This window comes from Nomascus leucogenys, chromosome 20 (assembly GCF_006542625.1).
Source record: "Nomascus leucogenys isolate Asia chromosome 20, Asia_NLE_v1, whole genome shotgun sequence".
NCBI classification, from domain to species: domain Eukaryota; kingdom Metazoa; phylum Chordata; class Mammalia; order Primates; family Hylobatidae; genus Nomascus; species Nomascus leucogenys.
The window spans coordinates 73,013,861-73,026,910 of NC_044400.1; positions in this window are offsets into that span (position 1 = coordinate 73,013,861).

Sequence of the window (13,050 nt, forward strand, 5' to 3'; positions counted from 1 at the left end):
AGCAAATGCAAATATCTGGAATACTTACCTATTGTCATGTATGGAGCCAGGAATTTATTTTACATTTTCCATTTTAAATATCATATAAATGCTCTGAAAGAGAAATTATGAGTCTGTGTTTCAGATGAAGAAACCAAGGCTCAAATTCATTTTCAAAACCACTTAATTAGTGAGAGACAAAAAAAATCCATGCATTCAGATTTCAAAACTCATTTTCCTTCATACCCTCAGTGACTGAGTCTATGTCAGGCCCAGGTGTATATCATCAAAGTCTAATAATAAAATATAGGTTTGCATAAAATTTTATTATGTTTTAAAACTGTGTGTGTCTTCTTGTATTCTTGCACTGAAGTCGGGAATGATGGGAAATAGCTATAATTTAGGAGAGATATTAGATTTATAATTTCAGTTACTAGAATTTCAGCTTTATTCTAGTATTTACATGGTAGTTAATTTATTCAGAATTAATGTATTATGCACATACTATGTACTTGACACTCTTCTAGAATAGGAATTACTATCATCGACAGTTCCATCTCTCAAGGAATTAATGGCATACTGGGAAAGAGAGGCAAGTAAAAAAAATCAATTGTAATGCAGAAAATGAGACTTTCTAAAGGGATGACTCAATGGTGCCATAAGAACAGAAAGAAGGGAAGCCTAATCCCAAAGGGAAATGGCCAGTCAATGCTTTCCAAAGATAAATTTATACTGAGACTTAAAGAATAAGAGTTAAATGAGCTAAAAATAAAGCACAGAATGTGATAGAAGTTGAGATGGCTTTTAACATGAAGGCAAAACTATGAGGCTGCTGAAGGAAGTAGAGGCATTATCACGAACCGAGGAATTCACATTAAGAATAGTGGAGAGCCCTTGAATGTTAAGGAATAGAGTGGTGAGACAAGATTTACAGTTTGGAAAAAAATGCATTTATTTCGATGTGAAGAAGTGAGAAGTAAGCAACAATCAAGACCAGTGTGTTAGTAAGATTTGTTGCATAACAAATTACCTCCAAGCTTTGCTACTTAAAATAGCAATGATACATTCTCTTTAATGTAGCTTCAGGTCAGTTGGAGGGCAGCTGATCTAGGCTGGTCCCATCATGAGTTGTTCCAATCCATGTGTTTCTCATTCTTCTTAGGCCAGCGGGCAAGCTCGGCATGTTCACTCAGAGATAGGAGAGATGCTAAAGAGCAAAAGAAAATTAATGATATCTCACAGATTACTGTCCCCTCCAATATAGTAGCCACTTACTTCATATGGCTATTTAAACTTAAATTTTAATTCATTAAAAGTAAATAACATTTATAATACAATCCCTATAGCTGCAATAGACACATTTCAAGTGTTTCATTGCCAGGTAATTAATTCTACATTTAATCACAAAGAGATGACTATTTCCATTATGACAGAAAGTTATATTGGTTATTCCAATGTAACATTTTTCTAAGAATTAGAAAATCTACTGACTCACTATTTCCACTTTACAATGCGCAGATTCAAAAGTTCCAGAGACTCATCAATTCGCATCTACCAATTATTATGGATATCACAGTGACAAAGGGTGAAGAAAAACATTTGGCTCACCATGAGGCCATGGCAAAGGTGTGGATACACAGAGAGAAGACTCGGGATCATATAACCTAGAAAGCAGTTGTTATGTTATTGTGAGGGGTAGTGGTGGCTGTGATAAAGAAAGTAAAAATGTAGAGAGAGATAATTTACTACCTGGAGAGATATTGAAGAGTGATTGTGTGTAGGACTTGATAATCAATGGTTTTGGATTAGTGGAAGAAAGCAAAAATGATGTCCAGGATTTTTGCTTGGACAACTAGGTAGACAGTAGTACCAAACACTGAGCCAGAAAAAATACAGGTGAATGCTTAATGAGATAAAGCACACGATTGCTAGAGCAGTGCAGAGTACTAGGATAATACAGTACCTGGTTCAAATTATAGTATTTATTAGTAGTGATTTTATTGTTGCCATCATTTCTTATGTGCCTATTATTTCCTTCTCCATTCTCCAAAACTGCTCACCTGAATTCTCTATTCTGATTAATACTGTTGCCATCCACTTAGGTTCCTAAGCACATAGCAGATTTTCAATAAAAGTTAGTTGGTTTTTTTGTTGTAAGTACTTGGTGGATCAATAAATGTAAAACTTGTTTTTCTTCTAAAAGCAGAGGAGAGAGCTCTTGAAAATGAATTCCTTGAGTTTTAAATTCCATTTGAATGTTGTCACTTTAAAATGTTGTGCTATAGTCATCAAGAATATACTTTCTTTGATATACTTTGGTAATGTTTCAAAAAATCAGCTCTTTGGACTAAAGTTCTCTCTCTCTTCATTCACTCAGTGCATGCTGATTAGTAAATCCAAAGCTTACAGGATCCTTTAAGAGTCAACACACAATCTTTTCAGCAAAATCCATACCCTTTCTGCAAAGTCTGAGAAAAATAAAGCATTGAATCTCTTAGGCATGTGTCTAAGCTTTTTGCTTATTTGTTTATGGATTGCTTTGTTTCAAGGCTAGAGGGTTGTAGAGGGAAAGATAACTTAGTAAGAAGCCAATTGTTCTGTGGGATGGATAAGCAGACTTTTTATAAAGTCCAAGTTGATCCCTATGTTTGCCCTTAGCATTTATCATTAGTTTTCTTTATGTTAAAAAACTTCAAACACAGTGTGGCTTTACTGGATTTATGAATATCTGTAGTAATTGATAGATGCAAATTGATGACTCTACGGAAATTTTGAATCTGGGCATTGCAAAGTAGAAATAGTGAGTTTGTAGATATTCTAATCCTTAGAAAAATAGTAAAGGAACAAAGTTTCACTTTAGGATAAATAAAACTAAAAGTGTGCTAATACTTATTATGTGCTTATTATATTACCTGCTTACAATTTGTCAGGTACATTTTACCTTTTTACCTGCCCTATGATTTAGGAATGTCAGACTATTTTCCAGATGGAGAAAAGTGGGGCTTGGGTGTTTTGTGTAATGAGCTGAAGATCACATATGTATTATGTGGTATAAACTAGATTTGAACTCAATTCCGACTGTCAAGTTTATGTTCTTAATCAATTTGCTACACTACAAGACATCTATCATTATGACAGCATGTCCCAGTTTTAATGAGCCCATACTAATTTAAATACATTTTAATATTAAAGGTATATATTTTCTTGAGTGCCTTATTGGTTTCATATATACTTTTATCTTATTATTCACAAGATTTTCATCAGAGTTGCCCATTTTCCTGAGATCAAATAATTAGACAGTAGTGGTAGAGCCTTTTCTGAAACACAGTTCTCTTGAGTCATATTTTATGTGCTTCCTCTCTTCTTGGTTTTATTTTTAATTTTATTGCAATAAGCACACTTAACATGAGATCTACTCTCTGAAGAGATTTTATGATATTGTTATCTGCACAATGTTATACAGCAGATCACCAAAACTTATTCATCTTGGAAAACTAAAATTTTATATCTATTGATTAGCAACTCCTTATTTCCCCCTGCCTCCAGCTTCTGTCCAGCACCATTCTATTCTTTACTTCTAACAGTTTGACAATTTTAGGTATTTATGTAAGTGGAATCATGCAGTATTTGTCCTTCTATAATAGCTTATTTCACTTAGCAAAATGTGCTTTAAAGTTCAGCTATGTTGCCATATATTGCAGAATTTGTTCCCTTTTATAAGGTTCATCAATATTCCCTTGTATGTAAACCTGGCCGGTCACGGTGGCTCGTGTCTGTAATCCCAACACTTTGGGAGGCTGAGGCAGGCAGGTCACGAGGTCAAGAGATAGAGATGATCTTGGCTTTGGGAATGGTACTGCAATGAACACAGGAGTTTTACTACCTATTTAAGATCTGATTTCACAGGGATAAGAATAGTGTCTTCAAAAAATTATGTTGGAAGAATTGGATATTCACATGCAACAGAATGAAATTGGACATTTGTATAACAAAATTGGCAAAAATCAAAAGAAATGGATTAAAGATTTAAATATAAGACCTGAAACTGTAAAATTTCTAAAACAAATCATAGAGGAAAAGACCAACTAAATAATCGGTTTTCACAATGATTTGATGGATATGACAACAAAATCACAGGCAAGTAAAACAAAACTAGACAAGTGGAGCTACATCAAATTAAAAAGCTTCTTCACAGTGAAGGAAACAGTCAACAGAATGAAAAGCAAACCTCCAGGATGGGAGAAAATATTTGCAAACCATATATTTAATAAGGGATTAATTTCTAAAATATGTACTCCTACAACTCAATAACAAAACAAAGAAACACACAAACAAATTAAAAAGAAAAACACTAATGATGTGACTAAAAAGTGGGCTAAGGACTTAAGTAGGCATTTCTCCAAGAATACATAAAAATAACCAATAGGCATATGAGAAGAGATTTAATGTAACTTGTCAGAAAAAAAGGCAAATTAAAACTACAATTAGATATCACCTCACACCATTTTAGGATTGTTATCATTTAAAAAAGCAAAAGCAAAAGACAAGTGTTGGTGAGAATGTGGAGAAATGGGAACCCTTGTACACTGTTGGTGGGAATGCTAAATGGTACAGCCACCGTGGAAAAACAATATGGAGAATTCCTCAAAAAATTAAAAATATGACTACCATGTGATCCAAAAATCCAACTCTTCATTTTAATCATGGTTTTGAATTTAGGAAGATATGAGGATGCACATGCTTCCTGACTTCAAAGAGCCAGTTTATCAAAAGAAGGAGTGGGACCCATTTCTGGCTCTTTTTCGGAAGTGAGCGGTGATTCAATTATGCTTTGAAGAACTAAGAAGAAATTACTCTCTAGTAACATCACCTCTTCCTGCCTTTCTGTCTTGCCCCTTTACAAACTTACAAGGGTAGTTTTTGCAGAAGACTGTGTCTTTCATTATTTCAATGAGATTTAATGCTGAAAACATGACATACCCACTTACAAACCATACAACATTGGGAAAGACACATCGTCTTTTTAACATCAGTTTGTTCATTTTTAACAATAAAATCTATCTCACAACATCCCTTTAAGCAGAAATGAGCTAAATCCTGGGGGTTAATTAAGCTCACATTGAGACACAATTGACAAATTGATCTCTAAAACCAGATTTTTATATCAGAAAAGAGAACATTAGGTAATTAATAATAATAACAATTAAACATTAATATGGTGTCTTCCCTCTTTTTTCCTCCTTTTTCATTCTATTTCTTCTTCTCCCTGTATCTCTTTTTAATCACTTCAGTTCAAAATCAATTAGATGGTCCAAGCAAGGTAGGCATTTGGGGGTTAAGGTTGATGGAGGGGTGTGGAAGAACAAAGTTATGGCCAGGGCTGTCTATCAGAGCTGGACAACCACAGGGTAGAGGTGGGGCCCGCCAAGCCTGGTGACCAGAGTGAAGTGTCAAAACCTCAGGATTGTGAAGCTACTGTTTGCATTGGGAGGGCAGGTGCCTTGGGGTGTTGTAGCCTCAGCCTAGCAAGAGTGAGGATGACATTGTAAGAAGAGATGTCCTACTGGGTGCAGTGTTGGAGACTATACAGGGGGATGAGGCTGTCTGCAAGGGGTGAGAGAATCTAGCAGGGGTGTTGGGAGAGTGTTTGCATACAAGGTGTTTAATTGAATGAGTGAATATATTAAGGAAAATGGGATTTAGGCTTCTCAACATTAGATAAAGCTGTAGCACACCGAGAGTAAACACTGAGATGAATCCTAAGGTGTTGGGATGGAATTGCAGATACCGGTGTGAACTTTTCAGATAGAAACATGGATGCAGATGTCGATGTGAGTGCTTTGATGCATGCATATATCCCCTTGATCTGCCCATGGCAAGTGCCTTAGAACAGCTATATTCAAGAGCAGGGAGTGAGCACGTATCTTGAGCTTAATTTCTAGACATAATTCTCCACTGAAAAAAACAAGAGCTTCTAAGAAAAATGACTGATTCCAGAGTTAAGACAGGGAAAGTATAAGATGAATCAGAACATCTCATTGTGCCAAAAATAAGAATTCGCTCCAAGAATGATAAGGACCCCCATGTGAAAAGGACACAGAAGAGACTCCCAGTAGGCAAATCTGGGAACATTTAAATATCACTCATTCTTAATAGATGCTAATCTATTGAATAGATTAAGAATGATCTATTTGTTTATACTGTAGTAAATAAATACATAAATTGAGGATGTGATATTTTATCAACTCCAAGCAACTCCCCCAAAATATATATCCATTCAAAGGAAATTAAAAAAAAAAAAACTTTCCAGCAGAGAAGATTGGCAGAGATCACATTTGTTAAATGATCAAAGTGAACATCACCAGTAATGGGGCAAATCAAAACTGTGTCATCCAATAGGCTGCAATGAGATGAACATAGCATTAGATCTGTGATTTGCTTGTTAAAGATGCATAAATGGAAACTAATCCTGAGGCAACATCACAGACACTCTAATAAACAACAACAAAACCTCAAAGAAATGTCCTGTAGTCTTCAGCTGTGTTGAGGTTATGAAAGTCAAAGAAGGTTGAGAAATTGTTTTGCATCAAAGAAAACCAAAAAGAAATGACAACTAAATACAATGGGTAAATCTGGACTGCATTCTTTTGTCATAAAGGATATTGTTATAATAACTAGTAAAACTTGAATGGGATCTGAGGATTAGAGGGCAGTAATGTGCCAGTGTTAATTTCCTGATGTTTATGGTCATATCGGATTACATAGGAGAATTCCTCCTTTGTAAGAAATACACAAGAAAGCGTTGGGGCATATCAACATATTGTCCCCAAATATCTCAGTAAACAAAATTTTTGTTCCATTCTTGTAAATTTCATAGAATATCAAGTTTGTTTCAAAGTAAAAAGAAGGGCAAAAAGGCAAAGTAAGAGTTTACTAAGTGCTTTCTTTCATTCGGATTACTTTACATACATTTATTCATTTAATTCTTAAATCATTGAGATAAGTACTGTTATAATTTGTAGTTTACAGAAAAGATAAATAGGGAAGATAATTATATGCTTGGTTCTGTGTTTCCAAGGAGAAAATTTTCAAGAAGTAGGTTTGGATCTAGACAAATTTGACCTCAATCCATGCCCCAAAAGTATATGATTTGAAGCTAATTATTTATATAATCATACAGTATTTCCTCAGTTGCATAATGAGAAGAATATTCAATGTGGTTTTGGGTAAAATAAATGAGCTAATAAATAGGAAATGATGAGCACAGCAGGTGACATGGGCCACGCACCTGCTTCATGTTAGCAATGATCAGGAATTCCACAAGTGGCTCTGCACTGCCACGACGTGTGACCAAGATGCTTTAAGAAATACCTTGATGGGCCGGGGGTGCGGTGGCTCACGCTTGTAATCCCAGCACTTTGGGAGGCCGAGGTGGGCGGATAACGAGGTCAGGAGATCGAGACCACGGTGAAACCCCGTCTCTACTAAAAAATACAAAAAATTAGCTGGGCGTGGTGGTGGGCGCCTGTAGTCCCAGCTACTCGGAGAGGCTGAGGCAGGAGAATGGCGTGAACCCGGGAGGCAGAGCTTGCAGTGAGCCGAGATTGCGCCACTGCACTCCAGCCTGGGCGACAGAGCAAGACTCCATCTCAAAAAAAAAATAAATAAATAAAAAATAAATAAATAAAAATAAAGAAATACCTTGATGCTCCTACATTATTCAGAAACAGAGGTTCTCAGACCACACATAGGAGTTTTCCAAAAAAAAAAAATTCTATGGAAATACTGCTGGATCAACTTGACGCTATTCAGAGTAAGAATTTTAAGGTAGGAGTGCCTATTTTTACTGAAGTAAAAATTGATATATTTAATATAAGAAATAGAAACCAGAGTTCTGGTTCCTACTTTATCACTTATTAATGCAGAATAGATGTAACTAAATGAACAAGCATGCTTGTAATCCCAATAAATTGTGATTCCCTGAGTCTACAAGGCGTTCAAAGTCATCATATGATTGGATTTTCTAAACTACTCTTCAAGTTGAGTAGAGCAATTATTGCGATTAATGAGAAGTTAGTTTATGTTTGAGAACCCAGTAATATAGTTAATATTTACTTAATATTTTCTACCTACTAGAAAAGTATACTCTATTTAAAGGCTTTATATGAATTAATTAATTTGTATCATCATATAATCCAATGAAGTAGACACTATTATTATTACTACTGCACATAAGGGAAATTGGAGAATACATGAAGACAGGAGCTGAACAGTTTTCCTGGTTCTAAGACCATCTCTTTGCCACTAAACCACTAATCTCCATTAGTTTTTGGCAGAAGTTGCCAGATTTCCAAAGGTTTCACAGCCTGTGTGTAGCAGAGCTGATATACTGATTTCTTCTGTCTTTTACTCTCAGCTCTTTAAATTATGTCACACTTTTTTTTTTTTTAATTTCACTTTACGTTCTGGGATACATGTGCAGAAAGAGTAGGTTTGTTACATAGGTATATGTGTGCCATGGTGATTTGCTACACCCATCAATCCATCATCTAGATTTTAAGCCCCACATGCATTAGCTATTTGTCCTAATGCTCTCCCTTCCCTCACCCCCCACACCCTGATTGTTGTTACCCTCCCTGTGTCCATGTGTTATCATTGTTCAACTCCCACTTATGAGTGAGAGCATGCAGCGTTTGGTTTTCTATTCCTATGTTAGTTTGCTGAGAATGAAGCTTCCAGCTTCCCTGCAAAGGGCATGATCTCATTCCTTTTTATGGCTGTATAGTATTTCATCATATATATGTACAGCATTTCTTTATCCAGTCTATCACTGATGGGCATTTGAATTGTTTCCATGTTTTTACTATTTGTAAATCTTTCATGACCAAAACACATCCCACCAGATGCCATCTCCAACACTGGGGATTGCATTTTAACTTGTGATTTTGAGGGGACAAGTATCCAAACCACATCATTCCACCCCTGGCCCCTATATTGCAAAATATAATAATCTCTTTCAAATAATCCCCCAAAGTCTTAACTCACTCCATTATCAAGTCCAAATTCCAAAGTCTCCTGAGACTCAAAGCACTTTCCTTCTACCTATGAGCCTGTAAAATCAAAACCAAGTTATTTACTTCCACGAAACAATGGTGATACAGGCATTGGGTGACCTTTTCATTCCAAAAGGAAGAAACTGAACAAAAGAAAGGGGTAACAGGCCCCATGCAAGTCAGAAACCCATCAGGGGAATCGTTAAATCTTAAAGCTCCAGAATAATCCTTGGCTTGATGTCCCATATCCAGGGCATGCTGGTGCAAGTGATGAGCTCCCAAGGTCTTGGGCAGCTCCACCTCTGTGGCTTTTCATGGTTCAGTCCCTGTGGCTGCTCTCATTGGTGGGAGTGGAGTGTCTGTGGCTTTTCAACACTGAATTTGCAAGCTGCCATTGTCTCTACCATTCTTGGGGCTGAAGGACAGTGTTCCCTTTTCCCACAGCTTCACTAGGCAGTGACCAAGTGGGGACTCTCTGTGGGGTCTCCAATCCCATACTTCCCCTCAGCACTGCCCTAGTGGAGTATCTTTGTGGGGGGCTCTGCACCTACAGCAAGCTTTTGTCTGGGCATCTAGGCTTTTCCATACATCCTCTGAAATCTAGGTGGACACTGCTAAGCTTCCTTCACTATTGCATTCTACATGCCTTCAGGCTTAACACGATGTGGAAGCCAGTAAGGCTTATGGCTTACACCTTCAGCAGCCCTAGGTGTACCTGGGGCTTTTTGAGCTGAGGCTGAAGCTGGAGCAGCTGGGATGGGAAGAGTAGCCTACTGAGGTGGTGCAGGGCAGTGATGCCCTGTTCCTGGTTCACAAAACCATTCTTCTATCCTAGGTCTCTGGGCCTGTGATGAGAGACGCCACCTTGAAGTTCTCTGAAATGCCTTCCAGGCCTTTATCCCATTGTCTTGGAAATTAGCACCTGCCTCCTCTTTAGTCATGCTAATCTCTCTCGCAAGTAGTTGCTCTGCATCCTACTTAGATTCTATTCCTACCACAGGGCCAGGCTGCAGATTTTCTAAATTTTCATACTCTGCTTTTCTTCTAAATATCAGATGCAACTTTAAGTCATTTTTTGCTCCTGTTTCTGATGTAGGCTGTTAGGAGCAACCCGACCACATCTTGAGTGCTTCACTGCTTAGAAATTTCTTCTGCCAGATACCCTAGGTCATCCAGTATTAATTTCAAACTTCCGTGGAGCCCTAGGATATGGACATAGTGCATCCAAGCTGCTTTCTAGGGCATAACATGGGGCTCTTTGCTCCAGTTTCCATTAACTTCCTGTCTTCCATTTGCAACCTCATCAACTTGGCCTTCTTCTTTGTCCATATTTCTATCAACACTTAGGTCACAACCACTTAACAAATTTCTGAGAAGCTCTAAACTTTCCCTTATCTTTCTGTCTTCTAACGCCTCCAAACTCTTCCAACTTCTGCCCATTACCCGATTCCATACTTACTTTCACATTTTCAGGTATCTTTATAGCAATGTCCAACTCCTGGTATCAATTTTCTGTGTTAATTCATTCTTGAATTGCTATAAAAGAATGCCTGAGGCTGAGTAATTTATGAAGAAAAGAGATTTAATTGGCTCATTGTTCTGCAAGTTGTACAAGTATGGCTCCAGCATCTGCTTCTGGTAAGGGCCTCATGAAGCTTACAATCATGGCAGAAGGAGAGGGGACTGTCACGGGGTGAAAGTGAGACCATGAGAGATAAGAGGTGTCAAACTCTTTTAAACAATCAGACCTTGTATGAACTTAGAGTGAGAACTCACTCATTACTGCAAGGATGGCACCAAGATTTTCATAAGGAATCAACCTCCATGACCCAAACACCTCCCACCAACCTCCACCTCCAACACTAGGGATTACATTTCAACATGAGATTTAAAGGGCACAAATATGTAAACCATATCAAGCCTCAAGCTGTGTTTTGCCATATCTCCCAAGTAACCTGAAAATTCCCAGTGATAACAGGACTTATTGAAGCTTCCTTTGATATCTCAAATATCTTAATAGTGCATGAAGATTAATATACTTTCTCTTGCACAGACCCTCGCCCTCTCCTTGTCTAGTCCACCAAGTTACCATTTTATCAGCATCATTTCTAGCAGAGATAATTGTATAAATGTTATTAAATATGTTATCATGATACTTCAGCCTTACATCTTAATATCAGTGAAAATAAATGCTCAGGCAGGATTATTAGGGTACATTGCCACATTAAACAAAATGACTGATTTCAAAATGCTTTCCTGTTAAATGTGTGTATGTGTGCATATATGTATGGATGGATGTTTGTACACATATGTATACATATGAATTGATATCAATTACTTTGCCTTGACATATTCATTTGTTTCCATGTGTATGTAAATCAAAAAATGGTCATATTCAAATAGTTCATGAAGCCAGTCTTTGGAGCTGTTTACATTAGACCATGGCTCCATATTACGACCACAGCCTGGTATCACAACACCACATTCTTTCCCATAAAGAAATTTCCAATCTGTTTTGAGCCCAAATTCTTAGAGACATTCATCCATTCTTGCTAATGTACTAAAGTGATGAGCACCTAGGACTGACCTTGTGAATTGGCAAAGTCTTACTTCCATAAGTTTATTATTTCTTTCAGTATGTATCCGAATAATGACAAAGAATGCATTCCATAATTTTTAAATAGTGCATAGCAGTGCAACATGAATCCCCAAATCTGTCCTCTAGTAATTTGATCACCTAGTAAGATACATTATATTTAATTAAAATAAAACAAAACAAGAAATGCAGTCAATGTGGTTGATTCATATTAAAATTAAAGATGCAAGTATTTCTTAAATATTTTACTGAGTAATGCCTTAAAGAAATGCAGATGCCACAGTCTTAGCATTACTTATGTGAGAAGTATCTTAGTGTCAACTTTGGATTTAAAAATATTGATTTTCTCCACATCTCACAATATACCTTTGTAACAAACCTGCATATGCATCCCTTGATTCTAAAATAAAAGCTAAATAAAAATTGTTGGTTTCAAATCTTTTGATAGATCCACGGAAAGTTATACTCTCCCCAACTTTTCACTCTCACTATCACCAAAATGGGGGAAAGATAGGGGGCAAATCTCTTTTTGTGGGAATTTCGTTACGGTTAAAAAAATCTAATGACTGTAAATCACCCCACATAGTAAATGCTCAATAAATGAGGAATACTATATTTTTGTAATGCTTTGTGCCTAGTGAAATTTCTTGTCTGTACAAAAACTATGAACACAAAAGTAACCAAAACCACAAGACAAAAGTAATAAAAATACAAGCTATCTTCAAATGTTTTCATTCTTTTATTGAATGCTTATGACCACTTAACTGGGCAACTGAATTACATTCTCTTAATGGTTTACACCACCTGTTTTCTCCCTTTGTAGGTAAGCATTAGGTTATAATTGTATTTTTCTCCAAAAAATATGCAACCTTTTCTCTGCTTAAAAGACAAATTTGGGACTAGTCACCTCAACTCAACTGGGGGCTTTGCTGAATCAAGCCCAATAAGAGTTACTCTATTTCTGGTTTACTTCTACTCTAGAAGATATTAATCTTAAGATCTTTTTGAAAATTTCGGCTTTGATATTTACAAACCTTCTGCTTAAAACTTTAGTCTGTCATCTTGTGTAGTTGTAGAATTCTCTAATTTTACTCAAGGAAATCAGCCTTGTCTTTTAGTCTTCTCAAGTCCCAGTAAAATACTCTGCTGGTGTTTCTGTCACCCAGAAGTAAACATTGGTGAGTGCAAACCCAAGATTCTCTTGCTATTTTCCAAGTTCAGCATCAAGAGATTCTTTTCAGAATGTCTGTACAAGTCAAATCATTTATTCAGGACTTCCCCACGCTCTTAAGTCTTAGTCTCCCCAGTTCTCACTGTTCCAGAAGATTCCTGCTGCCTTCAAATAGACACTGTCTGTATTTTACTAGTTTTTGTAGAAAGGAATACCTTTTTGTACTTTTCTAGTTGTCTTTCTGTATTTTA